This window comes from Ursus americanus, chromosome 9 (assembly GCF_024610735.1).
Source record: "Ursus americanus isolate L20-20 chromosome 9, mUrsAme1.1.p, whole genome shotgun sequence".
NCBI lineage: Eukaryota > Metazoa > Chordata > Mammalia > Carnivora > Ursidae > Ursus > Ursus americanus.
In genome coordinates, this window is record NC_142135.1 from 28,720,652 (window position 1) to 28,745,794 (window position 25,143).

A 25,143-nucleotide genomic window follows, 5' to 3' on the forward strand; every position below is an offset into this window, starting at 1 on the left:
AATTTTCTTCTGATTCTTATATTTACATAAATAATTACATCAATTCCTTTTCTAACCTTCATACTTACTCATTTTGATTTTTCTATTGCAATGTATGAGCTCCAGTATTATACTGAATATTAAAGATAAAACTTAAAAATACCATTAAAAATGTAAAAGAATACCACAAAGACGCAGTATCAGGGAAGGATGTTAAGGAAGATATAAAAGCACAAACTATGAAGGAGAAGTTTGATGGATTTGATTAGATCTGGTGCATGGGTGTTCTGTCTATTTCTGATAGTGGAGTGTTGAGGTCCCTTACTATTAACGTATTTTTATCTATATGTCTCTTTATTCTGCTTAAGAGTGGACTTGTGTATCTTGCTGCTCCCCTGTTGGGGGCATATATATTTATAATTGTCATATCCACTTGTTGGATACATCCTTTAAGAATAATATAGTGCCCTTCTCTGTCTCTAACTATAGTCTTTAGTTTAAAATCCAATCTGTCTGATATGAGAATTGCTACCCCAGCTTTCTTTTGAGGTCCATTGGCATGAAAGATGGTATTCCATTCCTTTACTTTCAGTCTGAATGTATCTTTAGGTTCAAAATGAGTCTCTTGTAGACAGCAAATGGATGGGTCATGTCTTTTTATCCAATCTGCAACACTGTGTCATCTTATGGGAGCATTTAGGCCATTTACATTGAGACTGAATATTGAGAGATATGATTTTAATGATGCCACGTTGCCAGTAAAGTCTTTGTTTCTATCGATTGTGACTTTCTGTTCTTTATCACTCTTGGGGCATTTTTACCTTTATAGAACCCGCCTTAATATCTCCTGTAGGGCTGGTTTCATGGTTACGAAATTGGTCAATGACTGGAGATTCTGGAAGGTCTTTATTTCTCCGTCAATCCTGAATGACAGCCTTGCTGGATAAAGGATCCTTGGCTGCATGTTTTTCTCTGAACAGCTTTAAAAGTACCCCCCCCAACCCTTTCTCTCATTCCAGGTCTGTGTAGACAGGTCTGACGTAATTCTGATACCTTCGCCTTGGTATGTGAGAAATTTCTTTGCCCTGGCCGCTTTCAATACTGTATCCTTGGATCTAATATTTGCGAAATGCACTATGACGTGACGTGGCGTAGGTTTGTCGTGGTTGAGCTTGGGAGGGGTCCTCTCTGCCTCTTGGACACAAACGTTTGTTTCCCTTGCTAGATTAGGGAACTTTTCAGCTACAATTTGTTCATATATCTCTTCTAGACCTCTGTTTTTCTCTACCCCCTCGGGGATGCCGATGATTCTGACATTGGAACATTTCATTGAGTCAGTAATCTCCCATAACCTACATTCTTGCGCGTGGATTTTTTTAAGTCCAGATTCTATTTTAGCTTTCTCTTCTACTAACCCATCCTCCAATTTGCTGATACGTTCTTCTGCCTCATTCACCCTGGCCATCAGAGCCTCTAGTTTTGACTGCATTTGGCTCATAGAATTTTTAATTTCTGCCAAATTCACTCTCATTTCCGCCCTTAGAGATTCTATATTCTCATTAACATTTTCGTTAATGCTTTTTTCAAGTCTACACATTATCTTGACCATTGTTACTCTGAATTCCATTTCTGATAATTTGGTTATATCCATATCCCTATCCATTAGTTCTGTGGCCTCATTGTCTTTTCTTTGCTGGGAGGGATTTCTCCTTCTCGTCATTCTGATGAGGAGAGGTTGCGGGGTTGTCCAGAGCCCAAATTATTGACCGGGACCCAGGCCGTGTGCCCTTGTTTTTAGGGATCTTAGGGATGTGGGCTTCTTGATTTTTCAGCCTGCCTTCTGGGGGAGGGTCCTGCCGCGCCTATACTCAGGCAACCCTGTTTGGGTAGAATCTCCATGTCCCCTGGGAGGGGGGATGGGGATGGGCACACTGTGAGCCCGTATTTCCAGGCTTTTGTTCTCTGGCGGCTTTCCCTGGCATTTTGCTGTGCCTCTTCTGAGAGTCAGAACAGCAGTGGCCAAATCTCAGCCTCTGTCTCAGAACAGAGGGATCGCAGACCGTTCTCCACTGATGTTCTGGCCACTTTAACTCTGTTACTGTTGGTGCTGCTCAACCCTGCAGTGCCCTGGGATGTGCGCCCCACACCCGGCGTCCCAGCCTTCACTTCCAGGGCCGGCGCATCTCTGTCTTTTGTGTTTCTAACACCGCCAGCCGCCAGCTGCCCCTGCGCGCTCCCAGAGCTCCTGGTCTGTCTGGTTCCAGTGAGCACACCGGAGCTCCATTTCAGTCTGGTCGCACACGATCCTGGCTCTCGGTCCCAGTCTGTTTCCTTGCAGGTGCTGGTCCGTCTGCTCCCCCGTGCAGGTGGCTACCGCTTCCTGGCACCCAAATGTGGCGGCTCCCTCCCTCTTCCGTTTATCTTCCGATATCTGTGCGCGGTTTCACTGCTCCCCGCTTTGTACCTCAATACTCAGTGCTGGCGATGTTCATTTGTAGAGATCCAGATGTATCTTCCTGCGTCTCAGGCTGATTCCATGGATGTTCAGCCTGGTCTGGTACCTATCCAACTTGACTCAGGGGACCGGCTGAAAAAGGGGTCCCCTACTCCTCTGCCACCTTTACTCCCCTCTACCCACAATTTTGACAAAAATAAAAAGCTGGGAAGTATCAAAATCAGAAGTAAGATGTAGGGAAGTCAAAATCTTCATGCAGGCATATGTACTGGTAGAGCCATACTGAACAGAAAATTGGGAATAATTACAAAAATGACTATGTGTTCACTGTGGACCTAGTGATTATAATCTTATAATATAACCACAATGTTCCCCAAACCCAATAAAAACTTCTACTGATAAAGACATATATGAAGGATGTTCATTGCAGCATTGTGCTAGTTAGAAACAAACTAAATATCCATTAATAGGGCAAAGAGATAAAATACACAGAATCAAAAAGAATAAACTTGCTTCACATATGTTGACATAGATCAAAAACATGATGTTGAGTGAAAAAAAAATAGAATGTATCAGATAAGACCATTTGTGTAAATTAAATGCACATACTTGAAATAATATTTGCAAATAAATACACAAAATGGTAGCTTGTAACGACTCACATTAAACACAAGAATAGATGTCTATGGTAGGGAAAATAGATTTGGAAATGGGGAATACAGGGAACAATGAAATTACATGAAGAAATTATATATAAAAGGTAAGTTGGGCATGGATCAATGATGACACTTGGCTATACACTGAGAATCATCATTAATCCAATTCTATAAATGTAGATTAAAAAAAAAAAAAACCTGCGAGGCAACAAGGAAGGGAGAAAGGGAAAAAATAAATGAAAAAGGAAAATTAACAGCTTATTGAAGGCTCAGAATAACGCCAGAAAGAGAAAGGAAGGAAGGAAGGAAGGAAGGAAGGAAGGAAGGAAGGAAGGAGAGAAAGAAAAGAAAGAAAAGAGAAAAAAAAAGAAAAGAAAAGAAAGGAAGAAAGAAAGAGAGAAAGAAAGGAAAAGAAAAGGAAAAAAAGAAAAGAAAAGGAAAAAGGGAAAGAAAGAGGGGGAGGGAGAAAGGAAGAGATAGAGAAAGATAGAAAGAGAGAGAAGGAGGGAGGGAGGAAGAAAAGAAGAAAGGGAAGAAAGGGAAGAAAGAAAGAAAGAAAGAAAGAAAGAGAGAGAGAGAGAGAGAAAGAAAGAAAGAAAGAAAGAAAGAAAGAAGAGAGAGAGAGAGGGAGGAAGGAAGGAAGGAAGGAAGGAAGGAAGGAAGGAAGGAAGGAAGGAAAGGGGAGGGATGGAGGGAGGAATGAAGGGGGAAAGAAGAAAAGAAAGAAAGGGGGAAGGGAGGGGAGGGGAGGGGAGGGGAGGGAAGGGAAGGGAAGGGAAGGGAAGGGAAGGGAAGGGAAGGGAAGAGAAGAGAAGAGAAGAGAAGAGAAGAGAAGAGAAGAGAAGAGAAGAGAAGAGAAGAGAAAGCATGAAAGAAAATATTAGCTTTAGCTCTCAACCAGGGAATGGGTTCTATTAAGTAAACATAAAGAATCTAATGGAACTATCACAGAAATTTAAAGAAGAACTAGTAGGAAAGTCAAGCACACACCTTTACATGAGAAGTACCTGATACCCTCTACCCCCAACTATAGCTATTTTGCCAATTCTGAAAATATGAAGGTCTTTTCTGCCTAAGTAAACCTTTTGAGACTCTTTCAACTGGCTTTTTAAATGGATAAACGTAGATGTAGTGCTATATTTTAGGCAATGGTTCAAGTTTGTGAATCATGGGGATTTTTTAATTTCAGTCATCAGTAGCATTGCTTAGTGCAATCTGCACTAGTGTGACTGATGTTTTCCCAGGAGGAAGTTGTCCCACCCTAGGGAAGCTCCCCTGAATCTTTTCTACTCCCAAATAGAAAATCTGGTTGACTAAATTATCTTATTTCCCTACAGTCAGCTTTAGATTCATAATAGGAAAAATATTTATGTAACAGTGGTTAAACCTTTGGAAAACACGCAACTATGCAGAGGAAAAAGAATTTAAAAAGAGGAGTAGATGAAAGTAGCCTTGACTAGAGGGATAGGAGGAAGTTGAACTGGCTTTGTTAGGAGTCATGAAAAAACTACATGCAGAGAGTCACAATGGCTTAACAATTTCATGCAGTCCTGAGAAATCAGAAGTTTTCAAGCCGGTAAGAGTAGTAATCTCCCAAATAAGGAGCATTCATGTGATCATTATTTGGCCTTTGTGAGAACTGCAACGATTACCTCTAAATGAACTAGGCTGAAGAAAAGCCAGAAAATATTCTTGCTTATCCTAAGTTGTATCATGCCCATACAGTGGACACCCATGAGGATGATCAAACTCTACAGTCTCTTTTGAAGTGGCAATATGCAAAGTGAATCTTTCCTTCACTGACATTTACTTCGAGGTCCAGTTGCAAAGCCAGGGCCTTGACTTAAAGACTCTGAACTCTCCTCCCCTAAACTCCACATGCACATCTATATTCACACAAACATCTAAATGGAAAAAGAATCAAGGTTATATTAAGCCCACCCAGGTCCAGGGTATACTCTGAATCTCAAATGCCAGGTGCTTTAAAAGGAACAGATAAGGACTGAGAAAGAAAGGACCTAAAATCTGAGAAAGCCTTCCAATTTTGCCATTTCCTAAGCTGTGCACTGCCTCAGTCAATTCTCACAACCACAACAACCCTGAATAGTATGTGTTATCATTATTATCCTTTCGTAACAGATGAGGAACTAAAGCTCAGAGATAAAATGTCATGCTCCTAATCAGAAAGCAAGTAACTGTCCACCTTCTTTTGGACTTCACATGCTCTGCTCTTTCTTCTGTGAAATGTTCAGAAGATTCAGTGGAGCAGAGCCCAAAAGTTAAATAAATCACTTCTCCCTTAGTGATTACAGACTTCAAGTCAACCATCTCTGGCTCCTCCTTTTTTGATGAACAACCAGATAGTAATCTTTAACCGATATTTTATTCACCAATAAATGTGAAAGTTGCCCAGCAAATGTTTTAAGTTTTTCTAGGTCTACCCCATTCTGTGGCGTTTCCTTCCCAATTCTCAATGAAGACTTCTCATGCATTGTGGCTGCTCGATAATAGCCTTGGTAAGGTGGCTTATTCAACAACACAGATTTTGCAAAATAAAACAGCTTCCCACTGCCTCTGATCCCCAGGAAATCTTCCCAAAATTGCCTGGTTTAATTTACTTCATGATTTCTGAAATGTCTCCAACTATTGATATTTTAGAGAGGTAGGAAGTATACTTGGAATATTTGAGAAGAATATCCTACACAATTCAGACCTTGATCCTTGACAAGGCAAACCCAACTACAATTTTACTTTCATAGTTAACGCAAGATGAGCAGTTTGCCTTCTACTTGCAGAGACCTAGCAACAATGAGAATTTTTATAGAAGAGAAGGTCTAGAACAGATGTTCACATGTCTGTAACAGGAGCTCGGGAAATATTCCCACTCTGGGTCCTCTTTAGAATCCAAACCTTCATGAGTTTGCCTAAGTGTAAAGCTCTGTCATTAGTTCTCCTTTGCTTTGTCTTCCTCCTATTTTTTCAGTCATCCACACAGAAGTAGTGTTTATTTGCAGCATCTGGAAACGACGGAATTAGTAGGGAGGAGATAATTTGTGGGATGGGTAACAGGAACAACCCATTGGATAAGGTCCAAATAGAATCTTCCGGTCCATGCTTCTATGATACATTTGTGTTTGGGCACTATAGTTTGTGCAGGCCAAATCCTTTTCCAGGAAATCTGGGCTTCACGCATTAGAAAAAAAACCTCAGGACACCCTATCTTCATTGCTAAAAAAATCTCCTTTGGGGTGAACTTTCCTTTCTTCACCAGGGTGGTCTTTTTGGCCTCCTTTGCCTCTTTCTTACCCCTTTCTGAAGAAGCAGTTCTCATCATCCAATTATTACATTCACTAAATTGTTGCTTGCTATGAAATGAAAACTCTTCCAACTTGCACTGAGTTCCAGTGAGTTAAACAATAGTTTGTAATTCTCATAAGAGAACACAGAGGGGGAGGTAGATAATTGGGTAATTATGGAAAACAGAGCCCAGAGAACCTCTCATGGCTCTCCAGTTGACATGGAAAACCTTTTTAGTAAACATAAACTAAGCACTCTATGTTTCAGAGTTAATGAAGTAAAGTAACATTTCTGCTACTCATTCTAAGATGAAAATAACACTCCAGTAACAGCTGGAGATACACAAACCCAGACTTCAGGAGAGGCTTAAGCCATACTTCAGGAAGCATGGCAAAACTCAAGGGGATAAAAATACTGCATCTTTTATATTCAAAGCATCTCATCTATAAATTCACAGAAATGCCAGCTCTGATTCACAAAAATGATTAACAAGAACATCTACAGAATCATAGGCTTCAAGTCACACATTTGAATCACTCAAGTACATTGAAAAAACAAGTGGGTACTAACTGAGATTCTACAACATATTCAGTACTGTATAGACAGGGAGGAAAAGAATCAATGATATGCTTTATGCCCTCACCTACATGGAGCAAAAAGAACCATGAAACCACTACAAAGGATACCTACCACACTTTGTGTAGAAACACCACGGCAAATTTTCTAAGAATAAGATAAGAACTGAGCTGAGCCTTGATGGATAGATAGAGGGGTGTGCGTTTTTGGTGATGGGGAAAAAAAAAGCAGGTGCAGGCAAAACTGAACTGAAATCAATTATTCAGAAAGTATGTATTGAGCATCATTATCACCAAGCATTGTAGTAGTTACAAAGCATCAACCTACCTTTTCTTTGTCCTGGAAGTTTGTCAGAAGAAGCCAATGTTCAGTCTTTTCATGATGACTTTCAGTAAGTCATGGAACTCTTACTTAAACTTCCCATTTTGCCCCATTATCTTAGTGTACATAACAAAAATAATACCTGAAACGCTGATTGCCATATTCAATGGCACAAATAAAGTTAATTCAAAAGATTCAAATTCAATTCAAAGAGATTTTATTTTAAGTCCTCTACCTGAAGGTACAATAGTTTTGGTAGAGTGAGGTAAATATTCTGATTCTGGAGTAGGCAGAATGGATTGGTATGAAATTTTGTATATGAATCTATATACCCAAGGGGAAAAGATTCAACATAACTCAGGTTTACAAACTGAGTTCGTTCTTTCTTTTCCTTTTTTCTTTTTCTTTCTTTCTTTCTTTCTTTCCTTCTTTCTTTCTTTCTTTCTTTCTTTCTTTCTTTCTTTCTTTCTTCTTTCTCAAACTGAGTTCTTAAGAAACTTGAGAATTCACAGGCATATAGCCATTTCTGTAAATGTTTAAATGGAACTTAATTTTATAAATATAATTTGAACAATTTTTAAAATTATAGTAAAAATCCATTTATTATACACCAGATTTTGAAACATGTAAGATCAGCAATCCTAAACTTGCTAGACTGAATTATATATATCCAAGGTAGAATTCTTTCATAGGACATTTTTCATGGAAAGAGCTTTCACTGAATTATTTTACTTGTCCTATAGAATCTCTATGTCATTGCAATACCTAACATTTATGGGGGTGTTTACCAAATGCTTTTGCTAATACTTATGCTAAGCATTTTATATGAGATGATTTAAAGCTCACAACAATCCTATGAAATATACACTGTTAATCCCATTTTGTAATGGGATAAATGAAGCTTAGGAGACAACGAACAGTTAGCTTAACATCACAAAGCTAGTCAATAGTGAAGCCGGGAATAGCACCTAGAAAGTCTGACAGTAGAGCCTAAGCTCTTGGTCACTAACCCAGTATTGCCCCTAGAGATATTTATATGGCAAAATCTGGCAGATTTGGCACCGACTAAATGAATATCATAAATCCTTACAATCAATGGTAATAGAATGATGTATTCCCTCTCCTCCTCACTTATCTATCTATAAATAATTTAGAGAGATAGGCTACAAGCAGTTTTGGTATTTTTCACATAAAAAATTGTTTTTCATACTCAGAGATGCTCAGAGCATTTTGACTTTCATGTACACTGTTTATCATATGCAAGAATAATGAAGAAAGAAGAGGAATTATTTTAAGAGGTGCCTTATTTATAATTCTTCATTCTTAGGTAAACATTATTTATTTTCATGTTATTGATACTCAAGATTTTTTTTCTCATTGCTGAAAAGAGAGCCATTTTGGGTGTGTACTCAACTGTAAAATCCTCAATAAGGAAAATTCTTGATAAAATAACAATGTGGAAATTACAGCTTAAAAGCAAAATAAAAGAGCCTCATGTCAATTGCTTTTAGGTCACTTAGACTAATGAAAACGCCTTGATTTTAGTCCAGCCAGGATGTATCATTGGCAGCTTCAAAATTAATTTATCTTTTTCCACAAAAGCTTTAACTTATCACCTTCCAAAATCTACTGTCCGGAGAATCAAGAATGAAACTGTATTCCATATCCCTTACACCTTAAGTTTATCTCCTCCATTTAGATGATGTGACATTCTGCCAAAATTGTAGGACTTACTAAATGCATTTTCAGCAGCCCAGGTTCAAGTAGCTAATTTTCTCTAAGAGGTTTTCTTTTTTTCCTTACATCAGACATCAGCAAGACATCCTTGTATAAACATAAACTGTTAAGGAGAGTTTTCAGATTTCAATGACATCATTTTTATGTATTACTTGGAAGGTTTTGTTTATTATTGAAAATCATATTATTTTTATTCTGATAACCAGACACATGGTTAAGTATCCAATTCATAGTAAAAAATGGAGGAGACTTATTAAATGTTTTACTTTCATAAAACTAGATCTTTAAAGGATTTATCTGTCCCTACATGGAGTTCCTTTGTGTTCTCACCTTGCAGAGGTGTTAAGAGTGTGGCCAAAAGTCCTGGCTTTAATTTACTTTGAGTTTCACAGACCTCCCAGGAATATCAAAACGTGATCTTTAAATTATTAACCCACTGTGGGCAGAAATGTGATTTTGAACAGACATAAGGCCTATAAAAGGAAGCCACTGTAGGACTTGGAATTTATAAATTCAAAAGATCTAATAGACTTAAGAATACATGAACTTATGTTGGTTCAGGGCTAGTTGTATACTTTCACTTCAACATTAGGTCAGTGTGGCAGGGCAATATCTGTTGGATTCACTAACCATTTATCTCTTCTACCCTTCTTTTTGCACCTCTTATTTTGTGATCCCTCATCTTACAGTTAATTTCAGATCTTTTATCCTACAAGGAATTCTCTCAGTATATTATGGTTACCCAGGACAAGTGGACCTACCATTAGCTTCCTTTTCTTGGTAACAGATAAAAGTATAGGCTTTGATTCAAATGAGAAAAGTGGAAGCTTTTAGCAAAATGACTTCCCCTTTCAAATTCATTCCAAAAAAAAATTTTTTTTTAAAGTTTGTCATGATAGGGAATGTATTTTAGAGCTCAGGGGATAAGGAAAGTCAAAACAGAGAGTGGGGCAAAATACCATTGCTCTTTTCTCTATCTCTCTACCCACCAATGGACCTCAGATGCAGAAGCAGTAATGAGAAGTAGGCAGCAAAGCAGGTTAAATAATTTCCAGCCTTCTAGCCAGAAAACCAGCAATGGAAACATCAGGAAACTGAAAAGTTCTGGGGTTAAGAAGGATCTTGAGAAAGTAACACTATAAAATTATTTGTGAACTCCTAGACTCACCCCCAAATTGCACATGAATGGATCAGATCTTAAATAGCAAAACAAAGACTATGAGAACTGAACTAAGTGATAAGTAGTGGACTAGCCATTGAATGAATGGTGTGTACATGGGACATATCAGAGTAGTATGACAAAGGCTTTGAAAATAAAACTGATGTTGAAACCACAACCCACAGAAGATTGGTCAGAACTTGTGACCTACACTACTTGGGTCATTTGCCTGTTAAAACAAAAATATCAACATTCTCCACAGGATTTAAACAAGACCAAGAGTCTCATAATGTTACATTCAAAATATCCAGAATACAACCTAAAATTATTTGGCATATAAAGAACTAGTAATACTTCCACTTCCATGGCAAAAGAGAATCAACAGATGTCAACACTGAAACAACACAGGTATTGCAATTATTGGACAAAGGCTTTATATCAGCTATTATAAAAATGTTCTTAGAAAAAAAAAAAGAAAAAATGAAAAATCTCAGCAAGAACAGAAGTTATAAAGAAGAACTAGACAGAAATTTTAGAACTGTAAAAACCAGTAACTGAAATTTAAAATTTACTGTGAAGGTTCAATAGCAGATTGGAGATGATAAAGAAAAGAGTAAATAAACTTGGAAGATTAGAGCTATAATTTCCTAACCGAAAGAAAAAAAACCTGGGGAAAAAAAGTAACAGACCCTCAAGGATTTATATTAATTATCAAAAGATCTAATATTTTAGTCATTGGTGTCCCAGAAGAAGAAGAGAAAAATCCAGTGCTCAAAAAACTTTGAAGATATAATAACTGAAAACTTCTAGAATATGGTGAAATACAGAAACCTACAGATTCAAGAATCCCAGTGAATCCCAAACAGGAGAAACTCAAAGAAATCCAAGAAACAACATAAACTGCTGAAAATTAAAACAAAAATTTTGAAAGTAATCAGAGTAAATGACACATTATGCATGGGGAATAATTCAAATTCATCAGAAAACATTGAGGCCAGGGGCGTGCCTGGGTGGCTCAGTCAGTTGAGTGTCCAACTCTTGGTTTTAGCTCAGATCATGATCTCAGGGTCATGGAATCAAGCCCCACATTGGGCTCTGTCCTCAGCATGGAGTCTGCTTGTCCCTCTCCCTCTGCTCCTCCCCTGCTCACTCTCTCTGTATCTCTCTCTCTAAAATAAATAAATAAAATTATGTGGTTCATATATACAATGGAATATTACTCAGCCATCAGAAAGGATGAATACCCACCATTTGCATCGACATGGCTGGAACTGGAGGGGAATACACTCAGTGAAATAAGTCAAGCAGAGAAAGACAATTATCATATGGTTTCATTTGTATGTGAAACATAAGGAATAGGGCAGAGGATCACAGAGGAAGGAAGGAAAACTGAATGGGAAGAAATAAGAGAGGGAGACAAACCATGAGAGACTCTGGACTCCAGGAACCAAACTGAGGGTTACAGAAGGGGGGAAGGGGTAACTGGGTGATGGGTATTAAGGAGGGCACATGTGGTGATGAGCACTGGGTGTTATATGCAACTAATGAACTGTTGAACACTACATCAAAAACTAATGATGTACTATATGTTGGCTAATTGAGCATAATAAAAAAATAAATAAAAAGAAAAAATGTAAAAGAAAACATGGAGGCCAGAAGCAAGTTAAACAACATATTCAAAGAAGTGAAAGAAAAGAACTGTCAGCCCAGCACAGTATACACAATGAAATTATCCTCTAGGAATGAAGGTGAAATAAAGACTTTATTAGAAAAAGGAAAACTAAGAGAAAACATTTTCAGGAGATCTGCACTGAAATAACAAAGGATTTTTTTTTTAAAGATTTTATTTATTTATTTGACAGAGAGACAGCCAGCGAGAGAGGGAACACAGCAGGGGGAGTGCGAGAGGAAGAAGCAGGCTCCTAGCGGAGGAACCTGATGTGGGGCTGGATCCCAGAACACCGGGATCACGCCCTGAGCTGAAGGCAGACACTTAACGACTATGCCACCCAGGCGCCCCAGGATTTTTTTTTTTTTTTGACAAAAAGAAAATGATAGCAGAAGGAAATTGGAATGTTAGAAATAAAGAACAGTAGAAATGGTAAATATCTGTGTAAATATAATATTCTTCCCTGTAAATGTTATTCTTTCTTCTCACTTTAAATTATTGTTTTAGGCAGCCTTTTTACATGACTCCAAGGGTGATCCCTCCGCCATGATATTCATGCCTTTCTGTAATTCCCTCTCCTTGAATGTGGGCTAGACTTAGTAACTTGATTCTAACAAGCAATATAGCAGTGATGGAATGTCATTTCTGTGATTGAAGTATCAAAGACCATGACCCCCCGCCCCCCAGCTTTTTTCACTCAGCTGTACCATTTTGCATTCCCATCAGCAATGCATTAGAGTTCCAGTTTCTCCACATCTCCCATGAATACACCTGGATAACTATCAAATAATCTTAAATACCCAGCAATTGACCTAAAGACTGACAGAACAAACTCCCCAACTAAAGGGAGAGAGGAGACCACATCAAAGAACATAGAAGTACAGAAACGTGGTTTAGGGGAGAAATGGATCCTGGCTGCTCTGCTGTGGAAGGGAGGGAGCCATGCACAAAGACGAGAGAAACAGAGAGACAGAGATAGAGACAGAGAAACACACAGAAGACCACATAGGGAGAATGTTTCCCCTTAGCCACTGGCTTGAAAAATGAGAGGGGCTGAATTTCATGAGTTCTTGCAACCAGCAGGGCTTACAGCCAGGAGTTTTAAAGGTCAGCGGGCTTGGCTGGGATAGAGTCTCCAGGGTATTGTGCTGCTCTTGGAGAGAAGGCAGGGAAACAACCCAGGGGCCTACAGCATGGAAACAGTGATCCGAACAGCACCTGGGGAACGAACACAGTGGGGAAATTATTTGCTCTTCTTGGAGCTTGTCTCTGAGAGGCAGCTTTCACAGAGATACATCTCTTAGAACAAAGCAAGGGATCAATGTCATTTCCCTCCCCCACCCCTCTGCATAAACACTGAGCCACCTGTGGGAAGCAGCCTAATTGGCTTACACTAAGCCCCACCCTTGCATTCCAGTGGAACTGCCTTTCTCAGCTACACTTGCCTCAGTCCCAGTCAGAGGGCCACTACCCCAGAAGACCAACACAAACCACTGCGCACACCACATCTCCTGACCAGAGAGTTCTGCAGGACCTCAGTTTCAGTGGAGGTGGTGACAGGTCTCATTTCACAACCAGACAAAAGCACACCTAGTTAAAACTCACTACATTCAGGCCAGGGACCAAACACTGCCCATGGCAGGTAAGGAGAGCCTCTGCAGATGACTGGCCTGGAGGACAGAATAGCCAGAACACAACAACAGAGCACACTCACCTCACATTGGAGGTACTCCCCGAAGCATCAGGCCCTGGGTACTACAGGACCCCTTCATAAGGCCATCACTTTCAGGAGCAGGAGACATAACTGGCTTTTCTAACACAGAGAAGAATACAGAGACTTAAACAAAATGTAAAGACTTGGGTTTAATTTAGTTCTCTTTCTTTTTTCTTTTCTTCTTTTTTTCTGTTTGGTTCAGGTGCAAGAAAAAATTTGCCCTAAGAAATGGTAATGTTTTGCTTTTCCTAAATACGAAGGAAGAAGAAAAAAGAAAGCCCAACTGCTTTAAACAGGCTGTAAAAACCTAACCAAACTCCTTTTTTTAAAAAAAGATTTTATTTATTTGAGAGAGAGAGAGCATGCACGTCTGCTCAAATGTGAGCAGGAAGAGGGGCAGAGACAGAGGGAGGGAAGAGAACTCAAGTAGACTCCATGCTGAGCATACAGCCCAATGTGGGGCTCAATCTTACACCCCTGAGATCATGACCTGAGCTGAAACCAAGAGTTGGACAGTTAACCCACTGTGCCATCCAGTCGCCTTCTAACCAAACTCTTCAAGAGGTTTCAGTTTTCCTCCACACTATTCTGATTTCTCACCTCCTGCTCACTCTTCAACCTCAACAATTCAGTTTCTACCTTCATCACTTTACCAAAAGAGATCTTATTAAGGTCACTAATTCATTCCATGTCACAAATCTATGGACATGTTTCAGTCCTCATCTATTACACGTGTTAATCACCTCTTCTTTTGAAATACTTTCTTACCACAGCTACTTGGTTTTACTCTCCTATCTCTAGTCACTCCTGTATTTACTTTGCAAGTTCATCCCCATCTACCCAGCTACCAAACACTAGACTTCCAAAAGCCTGGGTGGTAGACAAAATTTTTGTCTTACCCATTATGCTTTTCTGAGAAAATCACATCCAGGTCCCCAGCTTTAATCACCATACACACTATGATCACCCTCCATATTTATATCTCTAATCCAGGACTATTCTCTGAGTTTCAGATCTTTATTTTCAATTTCCCATCCTAAATCTTCATTTGGAAGTCTAAAACTCAATGTATCTAAATTCAGTACATTCAAACTCAACATATATAAAAACCAAGGCATTGATTTTTCCCCTAAAATGTGATTCTACTTCTGTTTCCCCTACTTCAATGAATCTGACAGAACTAAGAGTTCTATCTAAACCTTCCTCACCTCACCATTTATATCCAGTCCATCACAAAGTCCTACTGATTTCACTTCCAACTCAAATCCACTGACTTTTCACCCTCTTGATTATCACTAGTTTACTCTAAGATCACCATCTTTCACCTAAACTACTGCAGTAGCCTCCTAACTGGTCTCCCTGCATTCATCTCACTTTCTCTAATCTAATCTATGCACCACAGCCAGCGTGATCTTTTCAAAATGCAAATGTAGTTATTTCCCAGCCACCATTCCCAACCAACCACCTCCCATCTAACTGAGCCCAAGATTGTCAGTGGACACAAGCTGGTCCAGGCAACTGTGACTGCATGTATGTTTAGGTGGGAGTAAAAGAGAACTATCTACATAAGCAAGTCTAAAAATATGTCTGATTTTCTAATCACATTTAAAAGCCTCCCCCAAAATTTGTAGGCTTGTTCACCATTTGAAATAATTTATGCCTTCCTACAGTAAATGTCAAGTTTTTTGCATGGTAAAAGTCTTCATCAATTTCCATTTTTATTTTTCTCTTTTCATGACATACAGAAGTCATATAACGTGAATTTCAGAGGACTTTGCCATTTAAGAGGCAGCGTGGTAGAGCAGAAAAAGCTTGGATTCAAGAGTCAAACAGATATGAATTTATTTATTTATTTTTTATTATGTTATGGTAGTCACCATACAGTACATCGTTAGTTTTTGATGTAGTGTTCCATGATTCATTGTTTGCGTATAACACCCAGTGCTCCATGTAATACGTGCCCTCCTTAATACCCATCACCGGCCTATTCCAATACCCCACCCCCCCACCCCTCTGAAGCCCTCAGTTTGTTTCTCAAACAAATATGAATTTAAATCACAGCTCTGAAACTGATTATTAGAGCTCAATTCCTTATTTTGAAATGAGACTTATGGGTTTGTTTGCTTGTTTTGTTTTTTGTCTTTTTTTTAGAATTTCATGAGCTCATCTATGCAAAAATTCTATCACATCAAATGACATGCAGTAGGTGGCCACTGAATGTTTGCTCCTTCCACCAGAATAAGTGGTGTGAAAATACTTTAGTCAAAAGAAAATGCCAAGATCATTTGTAAATTTCCCCATAGTCTACGTTTGCCTCACAGACAGTTGGAACAGCGTGTTGAGTTGAAATTTAATTTTTTTATTCATTTTAACTAACATATATTGAGCACTTCCTACATGCTTGGCTTCAAGCTATGCAATTTACGCTCATTTTAATCACCACAAATGCCCTGCGATATAACATACTACCCCATTTTATAACTAAAAAGTGCCAGAGCTCAAATTTGAACTCAGGTCAAATTGTGATTTTTTTATCTATAGGATTCTGACCTCTCTCATTGAAAGACCCACTACAGAAAACTTAAAGGAGAATGGCTGCCTTTGATCATCTAGTTTCATTAGGGACCTATAGAACACTTCATTTTGCCAAAATCCAGAGCCAGAAACCCAACCATATGAACTTCTTTACATGAAGCAATTTCACTACATTGCATTACATGGCAATTCTAAGAGTAGAGACCAAAAATGCACTTTATTTTTCCATGTTTGATATTATCCAAATAATCTTTCTGGAATTATAGCATTTAATACCTTTTTCTGGCAGTATTAAATACCAATACCCTAAAGGATTTTTCATTCAGTGTTAAAGATAGGAATTTGGCAAGAAGAGAGAAATTTAATTATGATCTTTATAGAATCAAGAATAGTTTAGAGACCTGACTTTGACAGCATTGTGTATGAAAGTATGTAAGCCTCTATCTTTGACAATAGTGATAGGTTTTCAAACAAACTATCTCTGAAAGGAAAATTTGAACCCCAGAGAATAACGTACAGGGACTTTGCACCCAGAATAGCTATGCAACATGATATGCACTAAGTTCATATATAAGGAAACATTTATTTTTCCCCAAGGCTGACTAAGGGTTGAAATCTATCCCATAAGGGAGTTCTATGGCAGTACCCAAAGAAAAACACATGTCTGTCTAACAGTCCCAAAAGAAATCCATAGGAAAATATGAGAGATGTGTCTGAAACACTAGTTCACAAATCTGACTGTATTTCATAGTATTGGAGGAAGTTTGAATTCAAGAACCAGAATGAAAATTAGAGCACCTATAGTCAAATAGAGTCATTGTTTTGCTTTGTTGGTTCCTGATAACCCTGAACTGCAGTTCTATGAAATCTAACATGAATGATCTACTAATGTTTTGTGTAAGTATATCCTAGATAATCTGACAGCTATGACTTTTTCTGGTTGACGAGTCTCAGCTTGTCTTTGATCACATCATTTTATCATTTGAAATAGTGAAGATGTACTAAAGTCTACTTAATAATCTTGTATAATGCGAGTATATGGTAGGTGCTCAATGGAATATTGATCTATTGACCAGTATCTCTTAGAGTGCTAATGATGTTTTTAAGAGGCCAAAGTTTAGTTAATAAACTTCTCTTTATCTTTTTTATACTTTCAAATGACTGACTAGCTTTCATCTTCAGAGCAACCTATAGCCAAATCCAATTTAAAGAGACAATTAAGCACACAGAAAATGTCAAGAATGATGAACTTTAAGAAAAAAAGCCATCATTTAAAAAAAATATATCAGTCATACTGAAACTTTTTAATAAAATATCTCTGCATATAATTTTGAAATAATTAGAAATGTTAAAGAGAGTTAGATAGAGCTGCTTAATTCAATTTCTACATAATAGAAAAGCCCAATCTCACATAAAATAAAATAGCATAACCTTGTGTTGATATATAGCAGATACATCCTTAGGTGACCCCAATTAGTCAATGCCTTGTAGAATCCTTTCCCCTTCAGTGTGGGAGGAATCTGTGACTTGCTTCTAATGCAAAATGTTAAAGGTATTAGGATGTCACTGCTTTGATTTGATTATTATATAGCTAAGGTAATGGGATACTGTTATCAACATGATTACATTATATTACTATATTAGTTTTCTGGGGCTGCCATAACAAAGTCCCAAAAATTTGGTGGCTTAGAACAACAGGAATTTATTCTCTTATAGTTGGGGACTCTAGAAGTCTACAATCAAATGGCCTGTAAGTCCATACCCTCTCTAAAATCTCTAGAAGAGGAATCTTTCATTGTCTCTTCCAGCTTCTGGTAGTTGCCAGCAATCCTTAGTGTTTCTTGTCCTGTAGCACCCTAAATCCAATCTCTGGCTCGTTGTCATAAGACCATCTTCCTTCTGTGTGTCTCTGTGCCTCTATTTTCTTATAAGGACAACAGTCATTAGATTAGGTCCAATATACTCCAGTATGACCTCATCTCAATTCGACTAATTACATCTGCAAAGACGCTATTTCTAATATGGTCACAATGTGAGGTTCTAGGTGGATATGAATTTGGAGGGGGAGGGACACCATTTAACCCAGTACAGTTATCTAATACTTCATTTTAGCAGGCAGCAGGGAGAGACTATTCCTTGTTGGCTTGAAGAAGTGAGCTTCCAGCTTTTGAGAAGGCTTATGAGGGAGCCACAGAGCAAGAAATCGCAGGCAACCTCAAGGAGCTGAGAGCTTCTTGCTCCTAACTGCAAGCCAACAAGAAAATGGGGCCCTCCATTCTACAACCACAGGAAAATGGATTCTGCCAACAACCTGAGCTTGGAAGAAGACCAAGTCCCAGAAATGAATGTACCCAACTGACACCTCGACTGCAGTCTTTTGTGAGACCCTGAGCAAAACACCCAGCTAAACCATGCAAAGACTCCTACACCATGGAAATCAAGAGATAATAAATTGTCTTATTCTAAACCACACTATTTGTGGTAATTTGTTACACAGCAATAGAAAACTACAATTGGTATAGTGCTTTAAAGGTTTCATTCACTGTACCTCATTGCTACTTGCCCAAGCCAAATCCAAAGGTATTTTTCTTTCAGTTCTGAATTTTATACAGCACCAGCATTTAACGTATTCACATGCATCATCAGGATTGACTTATAAAATGTAAGTGTGCTTATTAGCAAAATCATAGAATTTTGGTACTCAGAAGAACCTCAGGAAGCATACATTTTAATCGTTTCATTATACAAATGAAGAAACTGAGCCCTGGACATAGAAATTGACCCTTGATCACCAAGGTACCAAGTAGAAAGGGCAAACATGAATTCAGGTCTCCTGGGATCCACTCCAACATTTTTTTATTATTATAGATCATCAGCAACTCACTGGGATCCTGTGAGATCCCTAATGACAAATAAAATAAAAGCTAAAAATATGAAAGAAATTGAGGAAGACACAGAGAGATGGAAAAACATTCCATGCTCATGCATTAGAAGAATAAACATTGTTAAAATGTCTATGCTGCCCAGAGCAATCTACACATTCAATGCAATCCCTATCATAATACAATCAACATTTCACAGAGCTGGAACAAACAATTCTAAAATTTGTATGGAACCAGAAAAGACCCTGAATAACCAGGGGAATGTTGAAAAAGAAAACCAAAGCTGGGGGCATCACAATGCCTGACTTAAAGCTATATTACAAAGCTGTGATCATCAAGACAGAATGGTACTGGCACAAAAACAGATACATAGATCAATGCAACAGAAGAGAGAGCCCAGAAATGGACCCTCAACTCTATGGTCAACTAATCATTCCAAGCAGGAAAGAATATCCAATGGAAAAAAAGACAGTCTCTTCAATAAATGGTGCTGGGAAAATTGGATAACCAAATGCGGAAGAATGAGACTGGACCATTCTCTTACACCATACACAAGGATAAACTCAAAATGGATGAAAGACCTAAATGTGAGAGACAAGTCCATCAAAATCCTAGAGGAGAACATAGGCACTCTTTGACTTCAGCCGCAGCAAATTCTTTCAAGACACATCTCTAAAGGCAAGGGAAACAAAAGCAAAAATGAACTATTGGGAATTCATCAAGACAAAAAGCTTCTGCACAAAAAAGGAACCACTCAAAAAACTAAAAGGCAACCTACCAAATGGGAGAAGATATTTGCAAATGACATATCAGATAAAGGGCTGGTATCCAAGATCTATAAAGAACTTCTCAAACTCAACACCAAAAAAAACAAATAATCAAGTCAAAAAATGGGCAGAAGACATGAACAGATATTTCTCCAAAGAAGACATACAAATGGCTAAGAGACACATGAAAAAATTTTCCACATCACTGGGCATCAGGGAAATATAAATCAAAACCGCAATGAGATACCACCTCACAACAGTTAGAATGACTACAATTAATAAGACAGGGAAAAACAAATGTTGGCGGGGATGTGGAGAAAGGGGAACCCTCTTACACTGTTGGTGGGAATGCAAGCTGGTACAGCCACTCTGGGAAACAGTACGGAGGTTCCTCAAGATGTTAAAAATAGAGCTACCCTATGACCCAGCAATTGTACTACTGGGTATTTACCCCACAGATACAGAGGTAGTGAAAAGGAGGGGCACACATACCCCAATGTTTATAGCAGCAATGTCCATAATAACCAAATTGTGGAAGGAGCCAAGATGTCTTTCAACAGATGAATGGATAAAAAAGATGTGGCCCATATACACGATGGAATATTACTCAGCCATCAGAAAGGATGAATACTTACCATTTACATCAACATGGAGGGAACTGGAGGGGATTATGCTAAGCGAAATAAGCAGAGAAAGACAATTACCATATGGTTTCACTCATACATGGAATATAAGAAATAGTGCAGAGGAGCATAAGGGAAGGGAGGGAAAACTGAATGGGAAGAAATCAGAGAAGGAGAAAAACCATGACAGACTCTTGACTCCAGGAAACAAACTGAGGGTTACAGAAGGGGAGGTGGGTGGTGGGATGGGGTAACTGGGTGATGGGCATTAAGGAGGGCACATGTGGTGATGAGCACTGGGTGTTATATGCAACTAATGAATCATTTAACACCACACCAAAAACTAATGATGTATTATACGTTGGCTAATTGAATTTAAAGAAAAAAGAAAAAAAAAAGAAAAGCTAAAAATAAATCATGGACTTTTAGAAAATGCATGTTACACACTTTAAAAATGTCAGTATTCATAATTAGCATTAATTAGCTCCTAGAAGAAAGCCAATCACATTGCAGCCCTCAATAAATATTGAATATTTGATCAATTAAAAAAAATTAGTACTATGTTCTCATATGCAATCACCATTACAAAAGATATTTTCATATCTTAATCTGAAGGTAGCACATTCCTACAGGCAAAAGTTTGGCTGAGTTTGAATGCAAGCTGTAAGTTTATTCACTTGTTAACTTGAAAGATTTCCTCAAACTCTCAGCTGTCAGTTTCCTCATCTGCAAGATGAAGGTAATAACAATAACTTTCCATTGTTGTGTTTAGGTTTAAACAAAATAATAACCATAAAATACCTAGAATGTACAGAGTGCTCAATAAATGTCACTCTATAGTCATTCATGATGAATTTGTTTTTAAATATATAGTTTTTCCTCTTCAGAAATTTCTCTGAAGTATAATTGTGTCAGAGGTATATAATACAAATGTACTTTTAATTTTATATTAAGAGACATTTTTTTAAAGAACACTTTCCTGTTGTAAGGATTTACTCTTCTTAGTTTCTAAATACTCATCCTCTGTCCCCTCAACAAGTTCAGTAGAAAATAAAGGCCTAAAAAGTCTAAGGAAGAAAAAATTTACATTTGACTAGGCCTGAATTTATTGGCACTTAGGAACCACATAGAAAAAGAGAGGGGGAAAAAAAAAACAACCCAGCAGCTTGAAGATTCTTAAATTAATCATTGATTAGGAGTTTACATAATTTAGAGGTAGTAATCCAAAACCTGTTTCAAATTAGATGAGAGTAGAAAAGTGATGTGGAAGTAGTTATTGTTAAATTGGAATTCTTCTGATTACACTATTTATCAGGTAGTATTTCAGATAATTAAATAGAACTATGAGTAACATGAAAGATTATAGTTATGGTTCATGTTTGCACAGGTCTGTTGAGACTTAAAAATTATGTGCAGGCAGAGTTGGAAAAATTCCAGCATGGACCATACTGAATTAGGCAACAGCTGGTGAAGAAGGTTTAGTTTAGGGACTGTCCTGACAGCTGGAGAAAAAGTGATATGTGGTCCATACTAAATGTCACATTAAAAATTAGCGATAAAATAATTACAAGTTAATTAGAATTGTACTGTCTTGATTTCAAGCTTAAACAATCTTCCTTGGGGCCATTTTAAGACCATTTTAAAGTTCTTTAATCTCCACTCAAGAGAATTTATTTTCTAGCAGGTGTGCCTTAAAGCTAAAAATGTAGACATGACTTAAAATCATTTCCATGAGTTTCAAGCATTTCCACATGTTTAAAAAAATAGTCATTTCAATGTTTCTTGAAATCCAGGACAGGTCATGGGGAGAGGAAGCTGTGAAAACCTTAATCCTGCAAATCTCACGGCCCATGGCATGATGCAATGGAGTTTGGAGCCAGAGGCTGGGGTTCAAGCCTCTGCTTTGCTAATTACTAAGTAGAAGATTTAGTATAGAATTCATGCCCTTTTCAAACCTTAGTTTTCTCATCCAAATTGGGAATGATAACACCTACCTTCCAAACTATTATGAGAAGTGATCTATACATAGTACGTATGCAATAAGCCCATGGTTCCCATACTGTGTATGGAGGCACCCTGGGGCACTACAGCACCCTTACAGAGGTGCTGTGGGGCATTTTAAATGTTTAAGGGAAATACAGCAATATTCAAACACTGTCAGCCACTGTGTGAACTACTAGATCAACATAGTTCAGTTTCAACATTAAATCACACTACATTCTTTTCAGTGATATCATATCTTTGTGAAGCTGAGTTTTGATGATTGCTGGACAGAAAGCAAATAAGCGTGAAAATCAATGTAGAACAGGAAATGAAAGTGGTGGTATCCAATCTTATTCCAATGTCTGAGAGGTGTGTGGTGCCCAAGATGCTCACATATATTTTAGTAAGTAACTGTGGTTAAGACTAAAATTAGACCACACCAAAATAAAAAGCTTCTTCTGCACAGTGAAGAAAACTATCAGCAATACAACAAGACAACCTACTGAATGGGAAAAGATACCTGCAAATGACATATCTGATAAGGGGTTAATTTCCAAAATACATAAAGAACTTAACACAACTCAACACCAAAAAAGACAAACAATCCAATTAAAAAATGGGCAGAGGACCTGAATAGACATTTTTTCCAAAGACATATAGATGGCCAACAGCCACATGAAAAGATGCTCAACATCATTCATCATCAGGGAAATACAAATCAAAACCACAGTGAGATATCACCTTACACGTGTCAGAATAACCAAAATCAAAAACACAAAAAATAACAAGTGATGGTGAGGCTGTAAAGAAAAAGGAACCCTCATGCATTGTTGGTAGGAATGCAAGCTGGTACAGCCACCATAGAAAACAGTATGGACATTCCTCAAAAAATTAACAATAGAATTATCTATCATCCAGTAATTCCACTACTGGGTATTTACTCAAAGGAAATGAAAATACTCATTCAAAAAGATGAATGTACCCGTGTATTAATTGCAACATTATTTAGAATAGCCAAGATGTGGAAGAAACCCAAGTGTCCGTCTACTGATGAAGGATAAAGAAGATGTCATATATATCATACACACACACACACACACACACACACACACACACACACACACACACACACACAGAGGAATATTACACAGCCATAAAAAAGGAAAGATATCTTCCCATTTGCAAAAACATGGATTGACTTAGAGGGTATAATGATAAGTGAAATAAGTCAGTCAAAGAAAGACAAATACCATATGATTTCACTCATATGTGGAATTTAAGAAACAAAACAAATGGGGCACCTGGATGACACAATCAGTTAAGGGTCCAACTCTTGATTTTGTCGGTTCAGGTCATGATCGCAGGCTCATGAGATCGAGCCCTGCATTGAACTCCATGCTCAGAGCAGAGTCTGCTTGAGATTCTCTTTCTTCTTCTCCCTCTGCTCCTCCCTCCCTTTCTCTCTCCCTCTAAATTAATAAAATAAAGAAAAAAAAAAAAGAAACGAACAAACAAATGAACAAAGGGGAAAAAGAGACAAATAAAAAACAGACTCTTAAATACAGAGGACAAATGAGTGGTTACCAGAGGGGACGTGGATTGGGGGGGGTGGATGAAATACATAATGGGGGTTAAGAGTACACTTAATCGTGATGAGAACCGAGAAATGTATAGAATTGTTGAATCACTATATTGTATGCCTGAGACTAATGTAACACCGTATGCTAATTATACTTGAATTTTTTTAAAAAACTCTAAAAATAACATTTTTTCTTATCTCTAACAAATTTTTGTATTATTTTATCTGAAGCAGCTACTAAGTTGTTGGTATACAAATAAATTTTAAGTTGTTTCGACTTCAATCAATAGCACACTTAATTGCTTATTTTGGCCTAGAAATCAATGCCATAAATCAAAAAAATTAGGAAACTTTCACAGTAGGTACCCAATATGTATTCATTTCTTCTCAGACCTGATGTTCTTTCACATGGTTGAATCCTTTCTCTCAAAATTTAGATAAATTTAGTTCTGTTCTCATTAATAATGATCACCATGATTCTCATGCTTTACAGTTTGGTGGAGCCATGTGATTACCTCGGCCAGTGGGATGTGAAAAGGTTATAAACGCTCTATTCACTCTTCCCTTGTTGAGGATCCTACTGAGGTGAGAGAAACTGTAGAAAATAGATTGTGAGGAGCACCTGGGTGGTTAAGTGGCTGCCTTCAGCTTGGTCATGGTCTCAGGTCCCGGGATGGAGCCCCAAGTCATGTCAGGCTCCCTGCTCAGTGGGGAGTCTGCTTCTCCCTTCCCCCTGCCCCTCCCCCCACTTGTGCTCGTGCACTCTCTCTTTCTCTCAAATATGTAAATAAAATATTTTAATAAAAGAAAATAGATTGTGGCCTGATTAATAGAAGTCTGGGTGGTGGAAAACTCAAAAAATAATTGTTAACAACATCAAGTAAAACAACCTGACCACCACAGTGTGATGTCCCACATCACAAATCACAGTCAAGAACACATTCATTCATTTATTTAATGTCAAACTTTAGTTTATAACATCTTAAAGGTTAAAAAGGAATATTGCAAACATTTTAACAGGATGATTTCCTTTAGGTATAAGGACATATACATTAAGATAAAGCCACTTTAAAATAAAATGTTGGAACCAAGGATGTTCTATAACAATGTTTTTGCTGTATTCTTGGGGATTTGGCTTTATATCACAAGTGGGAAAGCAATTCAAACACACATTTCCATGGTGGGAAAATTTCTGATTGGGCTAGAAAATA

General features: G+C 37.9%; 1 protein-coding gene across 11 annotated transcripts in view; it reads right to left on the bottom strand.

Moving 5' to 3' along the window:
• Nucleotides 1–25,143, bottom strand: part of EMC2 (ER membrane protein complex subunit 2) — a 540,022-nt gene that overhangs the window by 425,877 nt on the left and 89,002 nt on the right. Inside the window, exons 16-17 of one of the 11 annotated variants that reach the window (XR_015725762.1) lie at nt 13,564–13,662; nt 7,485–13,067 (exon numbers count right to left, since the gene is read on the bottom strand). The exons of 9 other annotated variants lie outside the window; for them this stretch is intronic. The gene's annotated coding sequence lies outside the window, so the exon portion shown is untranslated. Of the gene's footprint in view, nt 1–7,484; nt 13,663–25,143 lie in introns of those variants that run through there. One more of the 11 variants, XR_006781074.2, reaches the window with a different exon arrangement.